At 42.8% G+C, this 23,516-nt stretch overlaps 1 protein-coding gene across 2 annotated transcripts in view; it reads right to left on the reverse strand.

The window, feature by feature from the left end:
* The window catches only part of kank1a (KN motif and ankyrin repeat domains 1a), a 62,066-nt gene that overhangs the window by 27,370 nt on the left and 11,180 nt on the right, over positions 1-23,516 (reverse strand). The window lies entirely within an intron of this gene.

Genomic DNA, 23,516 nt, shown 5'->3' on the forward strand with positions numbered 1-23,516 from the left:
TAGACTAGGCGACTATCAAAATAGCCGTTAGTGCTTTATAATAGAGCTGCAACTTATAAATACAAATGTTGACCAAAGTGCTGTGCAGAGTAGTCAAGGCATGTGACAAAAAAAAATATGGATTAAAACATAATGAAAAGTCACAACAAAAAACATCAGCTGTTAAACTGAATTAAAAGCCAAAGAATAAGAACAAGAAGGGATTTAAAAACAGGCAGTGTCTCTGCCGGCCTAATGTGCAGAGTTTGGAGGCTGCAGCTGAGAAAGCACAACCTCCCTCCGTGCTTCAACCTTGTTCTAGGAACAACCAGAAGACCGTGATAGAGTATCTGTTCTCTACTCAACTTTGTAAATATTTAAAAAAATGCTCCGACACGCCAAACGACCACAACGAAGGCCGCCAGCGGCGTCGCCTCACGTCACCTCTGTTGCACTCGCAGCTTTTTCGTAACGGGAACATGTGAAATGTCACCTTGTTTGTCAGTAGCCGCTCTGCAGAGACGCTTTCGCTCAACTGCAGCGCACGTAAATCCTTGTTTACAGAACGCATCCAAATAAAGCAGTGCGGCCATGTCGTCAGTCGTCAGGCTGCCGTTGGCGAGGCCCGACTGTCCGTCCTCCCCGAGGAGCTATTATAGATCCAATACAGGGAAGAGAAATACGAACCAACCTTTGCAGAGCCCAACGAACTGTTCCAACACCTAAATAGACGCTCTGACCTGCACATTTTAAAATTGGCTACAGCAGGTTGCATGTTGCATGTTACTGGCTGTGTGTCCCCCGTCTCCATCTCCCTTTCCCTCCCCTCCCTTCCTCCCTCCATCTTCTGCAGAGCGCCGTAATTATCATCTGTGGTCGTGGTCACATCAACCTGTCCAGTCTTACTGACTCCTACCTGAATGCATCATTCTCCAACCTGCCTATGATACCTCTTATATTCAATCATTGAAGCGGTTTTATGCGCCTATTCTCTGGTTTATACTAATTTTCAATCTCTCATGTAACATGCATCAGCTATAACTTGTATGTTATCTCTTTCCTCCTGCTGTTCTCTTCTTCTGTCTCTACCCGGTTGGCCTCAAGCAGATGGGTCCTTCCATGTGAGCTGAAGGTTCTGCTCAAGGTTTCTTCCTGTTAAAAGTATTTTTCTTTCCTTCATCGCATTAATACTCGCTCTGGGGGTTTCTGGCCTGGTTCTGTAAAGCGTCCCGAGACAATTAGTTTTGTTACTGATGCCATATAAATAAAATTGAATTGAAAGTCAGTCATCCAGGTCATGGTATATCTAAAAAAAAACGTTAAAGAAAGGCAACTGGACTAGTAGAGTTTAGTCAAAGTCAAATAAGGCATAAAAAAAAAAAAAATGCTTCTTTCAGGTCAAAACGACAAAAAGACTCATTTTGAAATCACAGGGAACATGATCCGAATATGAAAAAGTTTGTGAAACACTGACAAAACCACAAACTGCCAGAGCGAGTTGCTGGAGATCTTCTACCAGTCTGTTGTCGCGAGCGCCCTGTACTTTGCTGTGGTTTGTTGGGGGACATAAGTAGGATCAGCGAATTGATCCGAGAGGCTGGTCATGTTATTGGCAGATAGTTAGAGACGTTTGTCTCAGTGAGGGACAGGAGGACACTGGACAAACTGCTCTACATCATGGACAATCCATCTCATCCACTACACCAGACTATAGAAGGACAGTGGAGCTCATTCTCTAACCAGATCCACTCCCACAGTGAACGCTACAGGACGTCATTCATACCAAACTCTATCCGGCTGTTCAACAACTCACCTTTCTGTAACAGATTTCTTGTACATTTGCTAATTTTGTAAATGTTTTGCTTATACCATTTTATTTTACTAGATTTTACTTATATTTTTCTTTTTACTAGTGGTTCTCAAGAGTGTTTTTTTATGTGCAGCTAAGCTACTGTGACCAAGCAATTTCCCTTGTGGATGATTAAAGTCTGTCTAAGTCTAAGATCCTGTTAATATTTTATTTTAATTATTGCTTAAACCAAATTTTTCATGCCATTCATTCACTAGGTTCAACACCATGTTTGTGTTTCTAGCTGTTGCAGCTGGTGCACATCTGGATCCAAACCATCAGTGCCAGATTCCAGTCATAAGCACAAATAAAACACAACACAAATATGGAGGGAGGGACACGGACTAACACACACACACACAAAGCAAAACAAAAAGTGTCATTCAGCTCAGGTCCAAGTTCACGGACCGTGATCCGACCAACACCCTCATCCTTTCACCATGCCTTCTCAGCATCAACGGCTGCCTCAAGCACCAAACCTTTTTAAAACATACAACTTCCAACCCGTGTCATAACCGCAAGCTCGTCTACTTCCAAGGCAGCGAATATCCAGAATACACCCAGACACGTGTTAAACCAGTTAAAAAGGGAACAATTAGACTTGAAGGACAAGCTCTCCTTTCCGTCTGCATGCAAACCGACTTATTTCACAGCAGACGTTTTCCAACCGCAGTAGTATTAACGATCGTTTCATCACGTGTCTCACTGCAGTGCACAAATACAGGATCCTCCCTTAACTCGTAAGCAGCCATTATCATTATCATTTTAATACACCTGTGCTTTTTATGGCTCTGACTAGACAAACTGTCTGCTGTGAAAGAGGTCTAGAAATGTTTTTTTAAAGAACAAAACACACACACCCACACAATGGACTGACCCAACATCTCCCAGGTTTCCTGTTCCATGAGCGGCCAGAACGCAAACCTGCAGGAAGGAGCAGGAAATCCTTAGAGATACAACTCTGATACGGACAACATCAGTCAATCAGCCGCACGGCGACTCTGTGAGAAACTTGCACAAGACAAATAGAAGCCAAGATATCAAGCTTTGAAGACGTTGTCGTACATGTTTGGGCTACAAGAGACTATCATGTATTTACTGATTATTTGTTCATTCGTTCATCTTCTGTAACCGCTTGTCCTGTGAAGGGTTGCGGGTGGGGCTGGATCGTATCCCAGCTGTCATCGGGCGAGAGGCGGGGTACACCCTGGACAGGACGCCAGTCTATCTCAGGGCTAACACAGAGAGGCATCAGTGCTAACCACCACGCCACTGTGCCGCCCATATTTACTGATTAATTCAAGTAGTTGCAAAGAAAACTAGCACTGATGCCTCACGGCAAGAAGGTTCTGGGTTCTAATCCATGGGCCGACTGGTTCCTTTCTGTGTGGAGTTTGCATGTTCTCCCTGTGTCTGCGTGGGTTCTCTCCAGGTTCTCCAGCTTCCTCCCACCGTCCAAAGACATGCTGGTTAGGTTCATTGGTGATTCTAAATTGGCCGTAGGTGTGAGTGTCTCTCTGTGTTAGCCCTGTGATCGACTGGAGATCTGTACAGTGGTTACAGAAGATGAATGAAGATGAGGATTAATTACTCCTTAACAGTTTAAATGTCCGCAATGGAAATTACCGTAATGACACCATACTGGCTGTAAACGTCTCAGCCTTCAGAAACCGTGATGTAATTATGGTAATCCAGAGTGGACTCGAGCAATTGTCCCGCCGGCGACACATTGGGTTTCACCGATTTTATTTGACCTTTGCACTTAAATATTTTAGTTTAAGAATCTGAAATGAGCAGAAATGCTGCATTTTATTCCACTGATAATTAATAGTAATAAATGATTAAATCAGGAGCCCAATAATTTCAGCTGACAAATCAGCTCTAAACAGGACGTTCTATAAGCTCATGAGGTCTGAGCGTCTTTTTAACGTTAGAAACTGAAAAAAAAACTAATATTATAAAGGACAAGTCCACAAATTGTTTTCCCCTGACACTGTTTTATCTCTTCTACAAAACAAGACAGAGTTAATAATCAACGTGCTGAGGAAGTCACATTTCTACAAGGAAAACCTGAGCTTTCATCCTGTTGCTTAATCACTCAGTGAACTGGATGGAATCACATATAGTCCCATGACATTACCCCCCCCACCCAACACCTTTTATCCAGCAGATTTTAAAGGAGCTGATACACCGTGAAGGTTAAACAATGTGTTCCTGTGTCTTGTCAAACACCACAGATCAAGAGCTGCTGAATCTGATGCACACGGCAAACAAGGTCACATCTGATCTGATCGTTACTCATTAACGTTCCTCAACACCACAACACTTTTAAAGTAACAATCAGCTCGAGCCTCTTACCTGTAACTCTCATTCTAACTTCCTGCAGCAGCGCGCAGACAGGTAGCAAACGCGACCGAGTCCCGCAAGCCACCGACAAAACAAGCCTTTACCCAGCGATCCTCCGAGAGGGAGAGAGAGGAGGGGGATAAGTTTCACGGCTAAGATTAGACGACTTCCTCAGATGACAGCCAAACGATCTGTGTCCTATAAGAGGAAACAGGTCTTTAAGGCCGTTTGGATGGAACCAGCCCCTCCACTGGGCCTCCAGGTGAAGCGCGTGGCGAGCTAACGTTGTTAACAACCTCTCACTCTGCAGCTTGAAGAGCAGCTAATGAGCCTCACAACAGAACGCAGTGGAAAAAGAATGAATAGTTATATATCAACCAGAACATCCAGGCCTCAGCAGCTGGAGGTGAAGACTGGAGGTGAACTAAAACGCCACGGGACGCCTCAATTCCCAGGAAGGACGTGCTAATAAAGGTGAGTATAAGATATCATTAAATATGAATCAGTTCTCTGTTTTGAATCTGTTTATTTGAATCACATGGGGCCTGCTCAGACCTTGCATCAAGATCCGATCTGGGGGATCCGTACAGGACAGGTGTGAACACCTCCAGGTCGCATTTGAGAGATCTGATCTCTGACCACATTTAGAGACAGTCTGGGTCGCATGTGTCCTCATTCCTTTGTTAGTGTGAATGTAATGTGTCCTGAGTCACGTTAAAGGCCTCCGCTAGTCAGCTGGGGTGCGGAGATTTGCCTCATTCATTCCGAAAAAAAAGAAAACATAAAATATTCTACTGCACCCCAGATGAGTGCAAAAACTGAGATCGGATCTGGAGACGCATGTCTGATGCCGGGTCTCAACACACGTCTCAAGCTGGCCGCTTGCGATTGGACAGCCCAGATCGGATCTTAAAGGGGAATTACTGTTTTTTTACAACCTGGACCTTATTTCTGGCATAAAATACGATCGTTTACTCACCCATATAACTTTGGTGTCATTTGGAGTCATTCGGACGATATTCAGATCCATTGGAGCGCCGTGTATATCCATATAGTGGGAGTGATTGGGGCACCGAAACGCAGCCTCTAAATAACGTCTAAATAACGCATTATTTAGAGGAAACTTTGGACTCAACGGAGAATAGGACTAGCGTATCATAACAAAATATTGGTAAAATTTTCACAGCAGACAATGTGTTATTTAGTGGCTGCGTTTCGGTGCCCCAGTCACTCCCGTTATATGGATATACGCTGATCTAAATATCGTCTGAACGACTCCAAATGACACCAAGTTATATGGGTGAGTAAACGATCATATTTTAAATAAGGTTGTCATTTGGGGTCGTTCAGACGATATTTAGATCCATTGGAGCGCCGTGTATATCCATATAGTGGGAGTGACTGGGGCACCGAAACACAGCCTCTAAATAACGTGTTATTTAGAGGTAACTCCAGACTCAACAGGGAATAGCACTAGCGTATCATAACAAAATATTGGTCAAATTTTCACAGCAGATAATGCGTTATTTAGAGGCTGCGTTTCGGTGCCCCAGTCACTCCCACTATATGGATATACACTGATCTAAATATCGGCCGAACGACTCCAAATGACACCAAAGTTATACGGGTGAGTAAACAATCATATGTTAAATAAGGTCCAGGTTGTAAAAAACAGTAGTTCCCCTTTAACACAAGGTCTGAAGAGGATCATGAAGTCAATTAAATCATTAAATCAACTGTGTTTCAGATCATTTTTATTCGCTCACTGAAAAAAACGAGAACTTAATCTGTAGTTTATAACAACTGCTCTGTGACGTACGTGGAGTCACACCAAGGACTCAAATATTTAAATGCACCAATAGTTTATTTTCGGTAATCAAATGTTATGCAATGGTTGCATAGGGTTGAGTGGAACTAAATGACCGACAGCTACCCGTCAAAGCATCACTTTCAGCTTTTACAGCAAAGAGAGGCTACACACATATAAAAGACCACACATTATGTTACCGTATATGTTGAAAAATTGTCATTTGTCATTCTTTAGACCACGTTTGTTCTACAAATGCAAAGCAGACGGTGGTTACAAACATACCAAACTAAATTAAAGTCGAACCGGCTGAGAAAGACGTTTTTTTCCGAAACTATTTTCCTGGCATCTCGTGAGTTTAAATGTGTCCACAAAGCAAACCAAACTAAATAACTTGTTCTCCATTCAAACAAATATAAAGAACTCACCAATATTTACTTTACTCCACAGCGAGCAGAACAAAAATAATCGATTCCTAGGGCGATCTGATCTGAGCAGGTCTCACGAGCTTTAAGCGGCTGAACACGTGAAACAAAAAAACAACAAGGCAGTGACATTAGCCGACACAAACCAGAACAACTCGTTTCGTCCCTCCTCAGCTCGGTGCTTACATAAATATGGAATGTGCTCATGCAGCGTTCGGCCTGTTAGTGGTGCGACAGGTGTTGAAGGTGTGCGTGTGCGGATTTATAATGACCCAGGTCAGGTTACTGTGTTCAAAGGAACTAAATGATTTATTGTGATACGCGACACCTGACGTGCAAGACAAACAAAAGAGAGATGCGCACGGGTGAAGTTTGGATTGCACACATAATGAAAGTTTTTTTTTGGTTTTCAGGTTAAATGTCACAAATCAAAACGCCCACTGAGTTAAAAAGGCTATAAAAACAAACTCAAATGTACCGTTTGCACCAAAATACGTCTCTATATGAAGAAACTCAATGAACAGCACGTTTTTATTTTTATTAAGAACATTATTATTGAATAATTTAGAAAATATCAGACTGAAATTCTTCCAGGTCTATACGGGAAGAAACCTTCTTCAACCTTCAGCTTTAAACCACATCATGATCAGTTCAACAGGACGAAGAAGAGAAATCCAGTTTCTTAAAGGCCTGATAAATCAAGTTATCTATTCTTTTTCCAAACTTTTAGGCTGTGTCCTCACAGAAAAACAGTCTAGTCTAACATTTTAGAGCTGAAACTGGAAAGTACACGCCCCCAAGTGCAAGATGAGTCATCAAACTGTTTCAACCGTTTGTCTGAGCACCGTTAATTAGACGTACAAAACAACATTTTTTGTCCATGCTGGGCCAGACAATACAGGGGATGTACACAGATCAGCCACAACATTATGACCGGAGAAGTGAATAACATTGACCATCTTGTGACAATCCAATATTCTTCTGGGAAACTTTTGGACCTGGCATTCATTCATGTGGATGTTACTTAGACATGCAGCACCCATCTAGACCAGACCAGGCACCCCCACCCCATAGCAATGACACTCCTTGATGGCAGCAGCCATCCCCAGCAGGATGCAGCCTGACACAGACACACACACAAAAACACTTTAGGGACAACTCAAAAAAACAAAAAAACATGAAGAACAGCACAAGGTGTTGACCTGGCCTCCAAATTCACTAGATCCCAAACTGATCAAGTATCTGTGGGATGATCCACAGAGGCCCCTCCTGTTACCAGACACCACAGGACACCCTCAGAAGGCCCATGTCCATTCTCTGATGAGTCGCAACTGTTTTGGAGTCATAAGGGAGACCTACACAATATTAGGAAGGTGGTCCTAATGTTATGCCAGATCGGTGTACATTAACGTAGACCTAACTACCAAGCAATGTGTCTAGAACCACATAAAAAGTGACAAACACTGACAGGATGTGGTGCAACCGTTCACATTTTCCACTGTGAAAAAAAAAAAAAAAACACGCAAAGTTCAGGATTTGAGGCTTCAACAGTAAACAGCATGAACAGTTAAAGAGAGGGCTGTGAATATTCAACAGGGTTGTTTTTCCCCTAATAAAAGCAGAAGCTCAAGCTTTAATGGGGGGAAAAAGCCTCGAGAGAAACCGTTTTTGTATCCAGATAATCGCAAAGAGTTCAGCAGCACAACAACATGAACGGCGTGTGCAGCAGCCTGCAGAGCATTTCATGCTTTAGAGAAAACTTAACTCACACTAAACAGAACATATGCGCTAACGTATACACGTGTGAATGTGTATAATTGCAAAACAAGCAGTGGCTACATGTCATCTCAGCTCTGCATCTGGCCCTCATTAGGAAATGCCTTTGAAGCTTTGCAGGAGGAGCTGCTGTGCAGACTGTGGAGAAGGAGCAGGCCGGGTGAGGAGGCCAGGCTCCTCAGCGCCGATGTCCTCCGCCGCTTGGCAGCGTTAGCCGCTGCACTGACCCGAGCTTGTGCGTCCGACGGTTTATTCTCCTTTGATGTCCTGCGTGAGCTCAACTCTGCAAAGCCTTCCTCAAAGCCTTTCAATTATCCCGGGAAGGAGGGAGGAACTTACAGGAATGAAAGGATTGCGTCTTCCACTTTATGAGTCTGCTGTCTGGAGGGTGGCGTTTCCCCCAGAGAAGTCACAAGGTCAGAGGCGGAAAACAAAACGCTTCCATCTACATCTGGGTGAAAGTAAAAACTTCCTTATCTCCAGGAAAGATAAGGAAACTCTTCAGCTCCACACCAGAGCTTTAATATAATAGAAGAGAGGTTGATTTAAGGACAACGTACAATCAAAGCTAAAGGTCAGTTCACGGCTCCACACTGAGCCCTCTATCTTTGCAAGAGAGGGACTTCAACCAGCACTGAGGCTCAGAGACACACTCGCAACAAGACAACAGTGCTTCACCTCTGGGTGATTACGGTCTGAACCAGAACTGGAACAACCACAACAGAGTTTATGACCATAAGCACATGAGCAACTGAGAAGCCCAAGCAACGGCTAAATATTAAAGATCTGTTTCACTCCAATACAAATAAGTCCCGTATTTTCCACTGCAGAGGAGAGGATAAAGGACCATAGACTGTATTTAAATATGGACAGGACGGCCCCACTTCCTTGTGTTGGCCAAACTGACCCTATTTTTTCTGCTCTACCTCCACCAGTTGCAAAGAAATGTTGGATTATACACTGTACTTTTTGGTTTTAGTTTTTATCTTTGAATGACAGAAAAAAAAATGATTTCACGTGTATTTTAGTGTTTTAGTTTGCCCCAAGTCGCATCCACTAACATGGGAGAGGCGGAGCTTATGACCTATACTGCAGCCAGCCACCAGGGGGAGCTCTACTTCCTTTGGCTTCACTTTTGAGGGGCTGATCCACTGTCCATCCTTATACAGTCTATGCAAAAGAACCAAGAACAACGTTGCCTACATTTTCCTACATGTTGCTGGATGTTCCACATATTTGTGACACATCCAGCAACCCACAGGTAGAGAATAATTCTGCACTGTACTATGGCAACAGAGCCTATAAGCCATGCTAACGACTGCATTAAGGCTCAACAGAGTTGTCGTTTCCCTGCACATCTAGCTCCTTCTTGGTATCATTCTTAAGGAAAAACAAAAGTCATTACCTGCAGTAACTCATACTCTGCAGCGTCCATTAACCACACACTTATTCCAAAAGAAAATACCCATGTCCGTCAATAAAAGGACTTAAATTCTTGCACTCTCTCTACTAAGGGCCAAAACACAAAAAGAAGCTCAAAACGGCAGCACTCAACACTAAATTGCTCAAACAATAAAAAAAAAATAGAAGAAGAAGAAGAAGAACTCTTAACTTGAGCGTGACATGATGAGTCAACGTTCAGTCAGTCCTGCTGCCGTATAATGACACATCAAGTTATTTCTGTCGATATCACTTTCAACTCCGTGCTATTATTATTATTTTTTTCAGCTGCAGCCACAGACCTCACACACACACACGAGGACAAACATAGCACTCAAGATCGACAAGCATTTGCTGAATTAGGACAATTATACATCATTACACTCTCCACTAGCAGAACTATTTTACCCAGAATGCATCCTGAAACAGATCCTTCTTGTTTCAACGTAGCAGTAGACCTCAGAAATCAGAATATTTCAGAGTAAAAAAAGAAAAAGAGGACTTTAAAATTACAGACTGAACCATCTGTGAGACACGTGCAGATCGATCTGAACGCAGATGGAATTTAAATCTACCCCATACTTTGCTGCTTTTAAAAAAAAAAAAAAAAAAAAAGTTGCAATGCTTTGCAAATATGGGAAAGGTTTAGGTAGGAATGAAAATGCCTCCGTGTGTTGCGTCACGAGAGCAAATCAAACAAAGAAAATTGCTGAACATGGTTTAAACAATGAATTACAATAAAAAAAAGGAGTCTACCGTTTCCAGAAAGGAGACCACATGCTTTGATTTCCACCCTTCTACTTTAAGCCTGTGCCTTATCTGGTTCAGCCGTTTATCTTGACAGCTGCTCACTGTGCCCTCATAAGAATCTGCTGCAAGACTCCAACTAAACGCCAACTAAACAGTAGCAGCGTCCTCCAGGTTTAAGTTTAAGAAGGTCCTCTCGCCAACTTAAAGACTTCAAAGGCCACAATAAAAAAAAATTTTTTTAAAAAATGTGAAGACTAATCGCTGCTAGATTCCAGGGCATCTTTACGAAACTTCTTTTGAAGAAGTGGTTTTCTGCTCGGATGATAAACATGTGGCAGGTGTTCTCCAGCACCGTCTCCACCTGAGATTTATTACGCTGAGATCCTGCCAGTCAGCAGCTTTTGATAAAAATAAAGCTTTGCAGAGCTTTAAATGGGCAGTACATCGATCAGGCGTAACATTACGACCACCTTCGTTATATTGTGTAAAAAACAGTTGTGACTCATCGGAAAATGGACATGGGCCTTCTGAGGGTGTCCTGTGGTGTCTGGCAACAGGATGATGTTTAGTGGGGGGGGGCCTTTGAGGGAAGGGGCCTCTGTGTATCATCCCACAGATACTTGATCAGTTTGAGATCTAGTGAATTTGGAGGAGTGTCATTGCTATGGGGTGGGGGTGCCTGGTCTGGTCTAGGTGGGTGCTACATGTCTAAGTAACATCCACATGAATGAATGCCAGGTCCAAAAGTTTCTTATTTCTCATGTCAGTGGTCATAATGTTGTGGCTGATCAGTGCATAATCTTTTATTTCTTCGATCAGATTTAACCTTCAGTTCGTTTGAGGTAATAACACTTCTTGTGTTTGCAAAACAAGGTGCAACATTTCCTTCTGAATGGGTTTCCAGGATCATTGTCTCCTTCCCTGTATTATGTTATTAACTATAATGTACTATTTTAAACAAAGACTTCCCATAGCTCCTCTACTGAGGTAATAATCCATCTTTAGACATCCCTTTCTCCCCATTCATGAAATACCTGGCAATAAAAAGAGAAGGATAACTTTACCCTTTACTCAGGACACTCTACCGTTTATCATTAATCAACCTATTCAGCTCGTGATGTTGCCCGGAGCTGAAATTTAGGAGGGCGTCCACTGTGTACAGGACACACAACTATTCCAACCAACCTTTAAATGCTCTTTAAGCTGACAACACCGCCCCCTAGAGGACAGAGGCAGCTAGGACACACACTGTGGCTCACACTAAAACTGACTACATTCAAACTGCAGCCATATATGGAATAAGCAGCTGTGTATTTTATTATTTAAATTGATGAATCTGTTTCTGGACAATAAGATTACTTCTTTTTGTCCAAATCACAAAATATAACAGATGCAAAATTATTCATTTTCTGTCTGATTAAAGGAAACAAGCTGCTAAGAAGCTGTAGTTCATTAAATGCTATAAAGACCATTTGAATTCGTTTCTTCCAACCTGTTTTTTCCCTTTTTCTCAACATTCAAAGAGTTTAGAATCACCCATGAGGTCCCAACAGAGGCCCTGTGTAATTTCTGCAGCCTGTCCTGCCAACAGAGAGTTGAAAGAGTTCAGCATCCGTCACAAAAACGTACAAAACATCCTCTGGGGGTCAAACTTCTTGTGTCTCTCCTTGAATCACTTGTTTGATCTGGTTTGGTGCATTTTAAAGCTTTTCCTTGTCCGTTTCTTTCCCTTTCACACCGACTCAGACCGTCATTCACCCTCCTCCTCCTCCCCCTACACACATGCCATCCTCTGTCCGGGCCTGCACTTGACCAAGGACAGGCTGGAGCCACTTATTTGTTTAGCCCTTGAGTGGAGTCACTAAGGCGGAGGAGAGCTACGAGCTGGTGAGGAGGAGGGCCCCACGCAGGGGACCCTCCTCAGTGGGACACCGTGGAAACTAGGCTCAGCGTGTCTCTGCAGTTTGTCACGTTGAGCCAAATTTGGACAAACGTGCACAGTTTAGGAACATTTTAAACAGACTCTTAAACCTATTACTGCACCACTATTATGTTGAGGCTGGGGATGGATGCTGCCATCAAGGGGTGTCATCGCTATGGGGTGGGGGTGCCTGGTCTGCTCTAGGTGGGTGCTACAGGTCTAAGTAACATCCACATGAATGAATGCCAGGTCCAGAAGTTTCCCAGCAGAACACTGAATCGTCACAAGATGTTATTTACTTCTCCCGTCTCCAGTGGTTTTAATGTTGTGGCTGATCGGTGTACACAGCAGCACCACTGGCTCCAGTCTGTCCCTCCCACAGCTTTCACTTAATGTTCTCAGCTCATTCAAAGAGGCACTGTGGGAGAAATTCCACATCTTAAACGCTCCCATGTTTACTTTTGTGCCAAGCGAGCCCACTCCGCTGACCTTTTGGAGACGGACCGGTGAGACCCACCGCCGCATCCTCTGCTGCCCTTCTCCTCTGACAGCAGCCAGACAATGAAGAACAACCTAATTAAAACCGGCGACGGCGGGAAGAGAAGGAGAGACGCCGACAGACACCTAACTGAACCAAGAGCCAACACCTTCTGCAAACCGGGTGAAGATGTCTGCAACACTAGAATCCTGGTCGTTGGGCAGTTTACTACGCCAGGAATGTCTGTGGAGCCACGTAACGCTGTCTGTATTGATTAGAGCATCTTAAACTCTTGAGCTGTTGGAGCAATTATGCCGTTAATGAGTCACGCTGTGCTGGATTAGCGCCAGAGTCCGGCGGGGTTCCACCGATGTATAAAAAGGTGCAGCTCAGTTTGACCCGCGATGATCGAGAGCTGCAAACGGGAGGCGTCGCTTTGTAGGAAGCTGTCACGCAATCATGCAGAGGGTGAGGGACCTTAACGTCCTCTTTATACATATTTTTAAACAGATCTTGGATAATTCTGAATCTATAAAAGGTAATCGTATCAGCCTCACGCTGACTGAGAGCCTCTACTTTCTCCTCTGGCCCTTCAGCCTCACTCACTTTCTCGGGCAGGCCTGCCTAGACACACACCGTCTGATTCGGATTCAAACAACATGTTTACCGTGACTGACTCACCGCTTGTTATGGAGGTTAACCAACTGCAGTGGTTGATTATCTTGCTTAAGAGACTGATCCAGCCCAGTTCCTGTGCTGAATCAGGCGGCTGACGCTCCTTAGAAACGTTTTAATCAGGAGCTTTTTTGTCACCATGACACATTCACGGTTAAAGAGACTGCAGTAAGTGATGCAAGAACACAGACCTGATATCAGGCAACGTGACTGATCCTTATCGCAAACTTAAATAAGCTTTAAAAAACGTGCATGGACTCTAATCTTGTGATCACAATGTTACTGCTGCAGACGTTATATAATGAAAACCTAAAAATGTGCTGATCGTACTGACAGCAGAAATCTTTAAATCTGCATTTCTGTTCATAGCTCAGTAAAAATGCATCGCTGGTATTTACAAAAATAAAAGTTTGTCCTGTCATGTAATTATTTGAAGAACTTACACAACTAAAATAAGCTTCTGGACACAGCTTCCTAGCAAACAACTGGTATTTATTTGGGAAAGACACAACAGAGTGGAGATAAAGAGTCGAGGGCTACAGGCCTAACACACATCCACGCTCGCTTTCTTCTATTATTCGTCCCCGTCGGCCTGTTTTTACATTCTTTTCTCCGGCTGACCTATATCTGAAATCTTTGTTCAAACTATTGAGGACGTCCGTCTCCGGCCACACAGCATTAGTGTTAAGCTGGACACTTTAAAGAACTCTTCTTATTCCCCCTACGAGGGAAAAAAAAAAAAGTGTGACCATAAAAAAGTCTTTACAAGCAAATTCCAGGAAGCTACGCAAAAAAATGTCTCATTTTGAATTTAAACAGACAACCATGCCACTGAAAATCTATCACTTTAAGAGGCTGGTTTTATTTTTTATTATTCTGTGTCTCCAGGGGCTCAAGTCCCAGCTGTGCCACGGTCCAGGTGCCGGGAACAAAAGACACCTGCCAAATCCAGAGGCTTTCAACCACAACGTGAGCACGACACAGAAAGATAACATGTTTCCCACTGAAGACCTTATCGGACTCATTAAAAGCGCCCGGCTTCTGAAAGCAGCTGGCGGCTGAGTTTGATAAAAATCAATGTCATCGCTGAGACGTGAACGGGAGGGGGCAAGTGACTCAGCAAACAACAAGTGTGTGTGTTTAAAGCAGGAGGACGGAAGTGATCCTGAATCACAGCGAGAACTGGTGACGGGCGTCCGTTCTGAACCGTCCTCGTGTCCACCAAATAGAAAAGTAGAACTCATAGGAGCACACGTGAGAGCAGAGACGTCCCGATCAAGTTATTTTTGCCCCCCGATCAGATACCGATCTTTTTTAGTTTGCCAATTCAAGTAACAAAACACAACAACAACAGCGACAACACAAAGTTAAAATAAAAACAGTAACACACTGGAGGATGTATTTCTTATTCTTTTTTAAATCCATTGTGGCTGGGATTTGGCCTTGAGTGCGGTCTATTTTAGCCATTTTTGTTCACAATCCCCTTCTCTAACTCTCGGGGAAAAGAAATATGTAATCATAGAAGCACCTTGACTCAACAAGATAAATGCACTGGTTTGCAGGGAATATGCAGCCTCAACGTTCATCCCCAATTATGTTGGCTTTTGTGGCCACGGAGGTTTGAAACGAGACTCTTCTGGACCGGTCAGACGTGTGGGAATACTTTAAAAAGAGTCAAAAAGAGTCATACAAATTAAAATCAGTCGCCGTGCATGATCCTGGAGCTTCCTGACCCCAGAACCATGAGATAGCAGCGGCAGTATTTGGACTATTGCAGTGAGTTTTGTCTCACTGTTGTGTCCTCATGTTGTTTTTCCAGACAAGAGCACAAAGACACGCTTAAATCTTAACTGGTTGAAAGTAATAGATTGTCAAAATCTTAGGGCAAAAATAACTAATTGACTGATGCAATGAAATAATAAACACGTGTTGCAGAAGTGGCAGAAAGCATTAAATCGATCAGTGCTTGCAGAGCCTCGTACGCTTCCTTCCTCAGAGCAGAGTTTCTTTTGCAATTAAAACCCTTCAATGTGTAACTGATTTACTGGTAAATGTTGTTATTGTTGGGTGCTCTGTGTAAAATGGGAGTAGAAAACAAAATTTAAATGAAATGTAAAATATATTCCAGCCCATCTGTTGCACACCTCGTCCCCAGCTGGCCCCGACGCCGGCCGCCTTTTGTGATCCTCTCCAAGCGTCGCTCTCAGCTGGCCTCATTGTTTACCGCGGCGAGGTCACGACTGTACCGCTTAATGTGGTGACATCAGTGCTTAACGGGATTCGGTGTCGTTTGTCATCGGGGGGATATCAAGCACACTAATGTGGGGGTTACTCAACGCTATCACCGCTCAGCAGCTGGGAAACCTCGTGATGGTGAAATAACCAAACTGCACATTTTTAACCCCTCGACTCCGAGTGCCGAGAAGCCGCGACACATTCGATACGTACCTAGGAAACACTAGTTTCTCGTAGGACCGGTCGGAGTGGGAACAACATCCGGCTAATGGAAGCTGACGAATAGGACAAATTAACGTTTTAAAGTTTAGAAGTCCTAAGTGTAAAGCTTGAGCTCGGTTTCAAATTAGATTATAATAGCTGGTGTTATAGTGTGTAATTTGAATTTGTACATACTGTGAACTGTAGTCAAATTAACAATCTCCACTTAATTTAGCATCAGCTTGAAAGCAAAAACACAATTTTGTAAATCAATTCAGGCGTCAAGGGGTTAAGAGTTTATTTGAACCAACACGTGACGCCGTTTTGTACTTACAGGGACTATGGGTCCTCAGCATTGCAAATGTTGGCCACATATTCAAAAGACAGCAAGAGGGAGGCCAAGTAAGGCAACTGAACCTCTACAAGCCTCCATTGAGTCCTCATTAATTCCCAGGGTTCCCTCTCTAAACCTTTTCACTCAGACGAACCACTCGTGGGTTTTTTTTTTTTCCAGAAAGAGAGAGGAGCTCAAGGATGGACTCGAGAAAAGAAAGAAGACAAGAGAGGAAGGGAGGAAGGGAGGAAGGGAGGGAGAGAGGGAAGACTAATCCCATTAGCTAAATGATTTGTTCCACTGAGAGATGGGGATATGAAAAGGTGTGTATGGGGAAGGAAAGGGGGGGGATGACAGTAGCGATGAGGCACAAACCTCTTTTCCAAAAAGGAACTCCTTTCTCCCTTTTAGCTGCCCCGGGCACCCGAAGCGGTGCGCACATTTATTCACCAATTTGAAAGTCTAATTTAGTCCCAAGGGACAAGAGATGAGGAAATGCAGGAACAAAAGAAGAGAGAGTGGACGCTCCGGCAGATTCAGACGCGAAACCACGACACCTAGAAAAGATAAATAAAACTTTCTGGAATAAAACGACGGCGTACCACATCAAGCAAAGTTTGAGGCGAAGGTCAAGGTAGCATTACCCGACGTAACTGCTAAAAGTTAAGTTCTCTCCAAGTTTAAACTGGCAAAAAATGAACAAAGCCTTTTGGTATTTGACAGTACAGGATATGATCCCCAGTCCTGCAGGAAAAACACAGCGTCAAAGAAACACAACCCTCGTCCTTCAGCGCTGACAGTTTGTCAGGTTGTTGGTGAATGAAACAGACGGTCTGTCTTCATACAGTAACCTTCAGCAGCTTCAGGAAGTCACTAAAACAACAGTTTGCCTCAGAGAGGGTCCAGGTGAAGACAGACAACGGAGCCTCACAAAAAAAATAAATAAAAAATGTACAGGTTGACAGGTTTGGAAGCAGTTTCTCACTAGAACCAAAAGGTTTAAACTGCAAAACCTAAAAAAATAAATAAAAATGTTGACGTATGTGATTGAAGGATTCCTGCGATTTTCTGCAGCATAGGTCGAAGCCAGAAACAAAGACAATATCTGACATAAGAACAGTATTTAGGGCACAAAGACAGACGTAATATTTCACACAGCAAATGGCATAAGTTTAAAATGGAGGAAACACAAATTTAAACACATTAAAAACTAATGCGAAAACATTAGTTTTATTAAACAGTTATTAATGTGCAAAACACAAGCTCAATTGTGAGCTCAATTTGTCCTCACAATGTGATTAATTTTAACATTTCCAACTGATTATATGAAAATATATAATATGCATGAATGAAACGAAGTTTAACAAAACATTTGTTCATATAGTTTGTGGATAAAAAGAAAAACTGACTGTCAAACTATTCCAATACTTAAATCTTTTAGATACGACAGAAAATGCCAAATATTTGGTGTTTCCCGGTCCTAAGATGTTGATAAATCAGGTATTTTGTATATTATGATCCTAAAACATGCAACTTGAGCTCACAGGACCCTGGACTGAAAGTATGATGTGTATTTAATTCATTTAGGGACTAAATTATTGATAAATTTTGACAGTTCCAGACAGATTCTACCATTAAATAGACTTTAGTTTGGTAAATACGAAAACATTTGTCGATTCAGTTTTGTAATCTTGCGTTAAAACATTTCACCGTGCCGATATAAAAACCGGTTCAGAGCTGGGATTCCCAGCAGCCATCGTGGAGCAGAGGAAGTTGTAATAGCTGTGGGACTAACTAATGACTTCCGTGTCATCCCTTTCATTATCTTGGCCTGGGCTCGCGGTCACGGGGTCATAGGCTACGAAAACAGTAGCATGCCTTCATAGGTATAATGCAACACATTGTATTGTGTTGGCAGTGAAGGGCTGAGTGGGTGATGCGGTGGGGTGGAGGGTGGTGAGGGGAAGGGAGGGAGGGGGGGCGGGGGCATCTTCCCAGTGGGAGTCATCCTGGTTGACAATAGAGGGAACATTCCACTGGAAACACTGTGACACTATGGCTGGAGGATCTCCACTTCCACCAAAACAAAGGGATTAACTCCCGGGGTGTTGTGGGAATTTTTAAAACGTCACCGTTGGGAATGATTCAGAGGAGAAATAAAACAACAACAATTCTAACAATGTGGTCGAAATGACTCTGTTTGCTTTGATTGCTCGTGAAGAGTCAGGTTTTGCTGTTTTTTTTAAACTGTATAAGCAACACTAAGCCACATTCCTACACGTTGACAGCTTGTGCAGCAGTATAACAATACGATGAAGTGATTTAATCATATTTTTAAGGTGTATTTATTTTATATGTGGCTTGTTAGGGACAAACTGAAGAAATTAAATGACCTAAAACCAAACAGAAAGGTAAAGGCTGGTACATACTCCACGAGAAGTTTGTTCGTTTGGGAGTTCTCGCAGCTTGTTCTTGACACATCAACCGGACAGAATGTTTTTTTCTCGTGTCGTGTCCAGCAACTGTTAATGCGGAAAAGCGGAAATGCTAGCAGTAGAGATCGGCATACTGTGTGTGGGTACATGAGGAAGGAACGGCGAGATCCGACGGACACAGGCATCAAAACAACCGGCCGACAACCAAAAATAATATCTCCCATAATTCTTAGCACGTGTGACATGTACTGCAGTGGGAGGGGCCTATGAGAACCTCCCTGAAGTTCTGCACTTGAGTTTCTCGTGAAGTACAAATGACCTGTCCAGAACAAACTTTGTTCTTGCAGCCCTAGGAGCCCTAGGAGCCCTAGGAGCTTCAACCTGGACAATAAATGTTGGCAATCTTGCCAAGTTCGGATATCACAATTTGAAAACAAAAAGTAGAAATACTGTACGTAGAAAATACGTACAGTATTTCTGTAGAAAAATACTGTAGATAAATGCAAAAGCAGCACTTGACTCCACATTCATCATCCACTTCAACAATTGGCCACAGTCAGTACTGGTGAGCCTTAAACAAGGATATTTACTATAATTATTATAAAGTAAATTTGGGTATTTGACTGCCTTAAACAAATACCAAGCAAACGCACCTTCATCAACCCGAGTCACAATTCGTACAGCTTTTTATTCCAGCATCACTGAGCTTCCATAAAACAGGCGGCCAGTGCCCAGGAGGCGCCGTCCATGAACAAATATTGACTTGAGAGTTGACCCGTGCTCTGCTGTTATTTCAGCTACACGGGAGGGTAAAGACAATCGGCATCAGCTAGTGGGGAGGTTTGGTGGCAGATGTCACTGAATATGTAAAACGGATGGAAGCGAGAGGAAGGGAGGGAGGTTGGAACAACAGTGAACAACAGATGAACCGTCAGATATCCCTAACCCTAATACATCTGTGGTCAAAGCCTGGCGAGGAACCGTTGCACAACCATGTGGGTTTTAGTCCCACATGTCCTCCAAATATACGAGCTCTGGAAACATGATCCCAATCATTTTGCCACATCGATATGACCAATAACAAATAAGCTAGCAACTATCCACTCCAAGATCCCAAGATTACGACATCTGACAGAAAACCAAACCTCCTTTTATTATTTGCTATCTAACAGTAAACGGCACAATGATACGTACGGCTGATACGACTAAACACTTTCCTATTGTTGTAGGAGCCGCCAAAGAGAGCACAAATCAAGATATCTTTAACATTTAATCATCATATAGGGCTGCAACGACTTGTCAGCATAAAGGCCATTGATCGTGTAAATACAGGGGCTTTATTTGGGTGGAATTACTAGAAATGAATCAGACCATCACTATAGCACGGCTCTTCAGCAGAGAAGATCCTCCAGATCCACCAGCTTTCCGAAGTCAAAACAATGACACAGCAATGTCAGTGCGTTTTGTCTGTTGGTTGGTTGGTTGTTGGTCCTTACTTGTTGTTTTTCCAGACACAAACTCAGAGACTCTCTAGAGCACTCTAGACACTAATGGACAATATGACAACACTGCTTTCCAGTGCTTTTCCAAGCAGTTTATGTGCATATAGACCTGAAACATGGTTTCCCATCAATGTTACGTTCTTACTGGGCATAAGCAGCCTTTAGAAGATAAATAATACAGCTGTATTTACAATTTAAATTGGCACAATTCATTCAAATCACAATCAATATCTACACTAATCATTTGAAGAATATAACAAACGCCACGTTACCGAATTAGGCAACTCTGAATAAATCTAAGTTAAAGTTTCGATTGGATTCTTCATTCTGCACCACACAGGAAGCGCTATTTGTCGATACCAGTCATTATATCAGTCATAGGGTCTGTCTGAAGGCACTTCAAAAAATACTTACTGGAAACACACTTCACTTAAATGAGAGGCTGCCGACCAGACCAGGTAATGTTGAACAATAAGATCAATGGCCAATTGATTGACCTTAGATGTCATGTTAAAATATGTCATGTTTATGTTGAATAAAATGTTTAAAAGTTCAATAAGGGAAGTTCTGTCCATTCAGAAATTAAACAGATTAACTGAAAAGACAGGCAATAGATTAACTGACAATTGGCAATGGTTTGTTGTAGCCCTATTACTACAAGACAATAATCTGACATATGCCAGAACAAGAAGTCTTGTTCTATATGATTCAGGTCATCCACAAGTACTACCTGCCGAGCACGTCTCTGATTTGAATAAACAAAACATGTTCACGTATAGCAGCCAGTTTATCAGTTCTCCGACCACGAAGCTCAGAGGAACACGGCTATTTTAGTTTGGTTAGAAGTTAATTTTTAATCATTATTAATAATGTGCATGAGGGTGAAATGTTTACAGCACAATATATACGCTTTTACTCCACTATAACTAATCAAGAATGATCTCAAGAGAAGATCTACAACGTGTACATATCCACCCCTCAGACTGCGACGTGGGATGGCTCGGGGAACCCGTGGATGGTGTCGCCATGGCGATCTGCCCCCTCGCTTTGTGGAAACTGAAACCCGAGAGGACGCCGGGCCATTGTCAAGAGAACTTCACTACAGGCCCAGTTTGCTGAAGTAACAACCGATTTCCATATCTGCAAGCAGGGACGTCCCGATCGTTATCAGGAGACCGGTGTCGGGGCCGATCCAGGCTTTTTGTTTAAAATGTACAGATTGGAATCGGTATTGGGCTACGGCCAAGCCTTATCTTTTATTTATTTTAGGTGTGCCATAAACCAAAACCCTGTAGCATCAAAACATCTTCCCCCGTTTTAAATGGCAGTTGGATAGCATCAAAGCTGCAAAAAAAACTAATTAGATGACAACTTCTTCTGTTTTAGTAAATACACAGTAAAACACTGAATGATTACACGTTCCCTCAATCATCTATGTGATCATTACAGATATCGTAGTCGGTATTTACTCTCTAATGAATATGGGATGCGGAAACACAGACTCGTATTAAAAAGCTCTCCGCCTGCTGACAGCGGGCCTTTATGTGCACAGAAGCTTTAACCGGAGCAGATAAGATCAATGCTGTCACCAGGGAGTCAATCTCCACTGTAAACAAAAGCACCGCTGACCACAAGAGGAAATAATTTGGTGCTGCAGTTTAACAGTTTACCGAGAAACGCCCGACGTTCGGCAGGAAGATGTTTATGCGCCGAATCAAAGGCATGCAGCCGCAGACGGGTTTTATGAAAGACCTCTCGCTGGCAGAAAGCAGCTTTGTTTCCGATTTGACAACCACTTCAAAAGAATTGCTGTTTTCACCTGACTTTAGAGACTTCCTATTAGTCTGCCACGTGGCCGGCGGGAAGTCAGACGAAAAGCTCCCGAAACAACTTACTTATTAGAGCTTTAAAATGGATTCGCTTTAAGACACTTGACGTCCAACATTATCGGTGGATACTGAGACTCATCTAACAATGAAAGAGCAGGTTTGCTGCATGGCTGCCATCTGTGTTAACATACTACAATTATCGAAAGCTACAAAAAAATCCCAAGTGTCCGGATGATTACCTCCAGAATGATCTGACAAGTCAGCAGCTTGTAATTACAGCTAATGTGACGTAAAAGTGACCTGATACACACTAGAGGCTGCATGACACCGACTAGTCTCTGATGACGACACTAATAAAAACACAGAAAGTAATGAAATCTATATTCTTAACCTGAATACATATGCTGAGAACAGACAGCTCATGTGCTACATACTGTGGGCTGCAGATATGTATAGCCTGTATAAAAACATGCAGCACCTCCGCAGCATTTAATAGTACTCCACAACAGAAGTCTTCTCCGTTTATAACTTTATCAAATTTCTGATGTTCAGCCTCCTTCTCTCTGTTACCACAGGATGTTTGGTGAAGTTGTTAACCGACTGCTGTCCAGAGGATTTGGACCGTTCCTCTGCTAGCGTTAGCAGCGTTACCGTCTTTTTTGCAGTAGTACTTTAGTTGTGTTTCAGGACTGACATGTCACGGTAATATGGGCTTCATCTTTTGTGAAGTATTTCCACACACTTGATGAACCGCTGGTAGTTTGCTGCAACAACTCCTCATCCGTCTTCTAGGAGGCGTCCATGTTGTTATTGTCACGTGATCAGCGACTAGTCTGCACAACTCCTACCACACGCTTTATTGGACATAAAATTAAGTCACGCCCCCAGTGCAGGTTGAGTCATCAACCTTTAATCACCAGTAGTTTGTCCACAGTCACTCCACGACATCCACACAGTGTCCATACTTCCCTGACAGTTATTATACTCTTCATATTCTATATATACACAGACGTACACACATACACCAATATTTTCCTCATGCATATGCAAATTTTACTATCATCTGGCATGTCCTAGTTCACCATCTCACTAGTAGTTCAGGTTATTTTGTCTGCCTCTTAAGACACAAAGATGGCACTTCCATATTAATAATAACTGTCAGATTATCAATATTTCTAAAGAGGAGGAGTAACATTGACTGAAACGAAAAGTAATTTGGTGGACATTTTTTCCTCCTGCATCAACACTAAAAGGACGTAAATCAGATTCTGGTGACCTGTGCCATTCAGGTCTAGCCATTCTGCACCAGGGCCTATGTGAGTAAAGCAAACACTTTGATTCACAACAAACATATTAGGTTTGAAAGCCTAAACAAATCACCCAAATACAAGAAATATAGATAGTGTCTTAAAAACACCACATCTTGATTTTTGGACAGCTGCATATCCCAGAAAAAACAACAAAAAAACATTGGAGCCTCAGCTAACTTTTAGGACATGGTGACTGGATCTTTATTGGGAATGTGGAGAAAGGC

This window comes from Chelon labrosus (assembly GCF_963514085.1).
Source record: "Chelon labrosus genome assembly, chromosome: 9".
NCBI classification, from domain to species: Eukaryota; Metazoa; Chordata; class Actinopteri; order Mugiliformes; family Mugilidae; genus Chelon; species Chelon labrosus.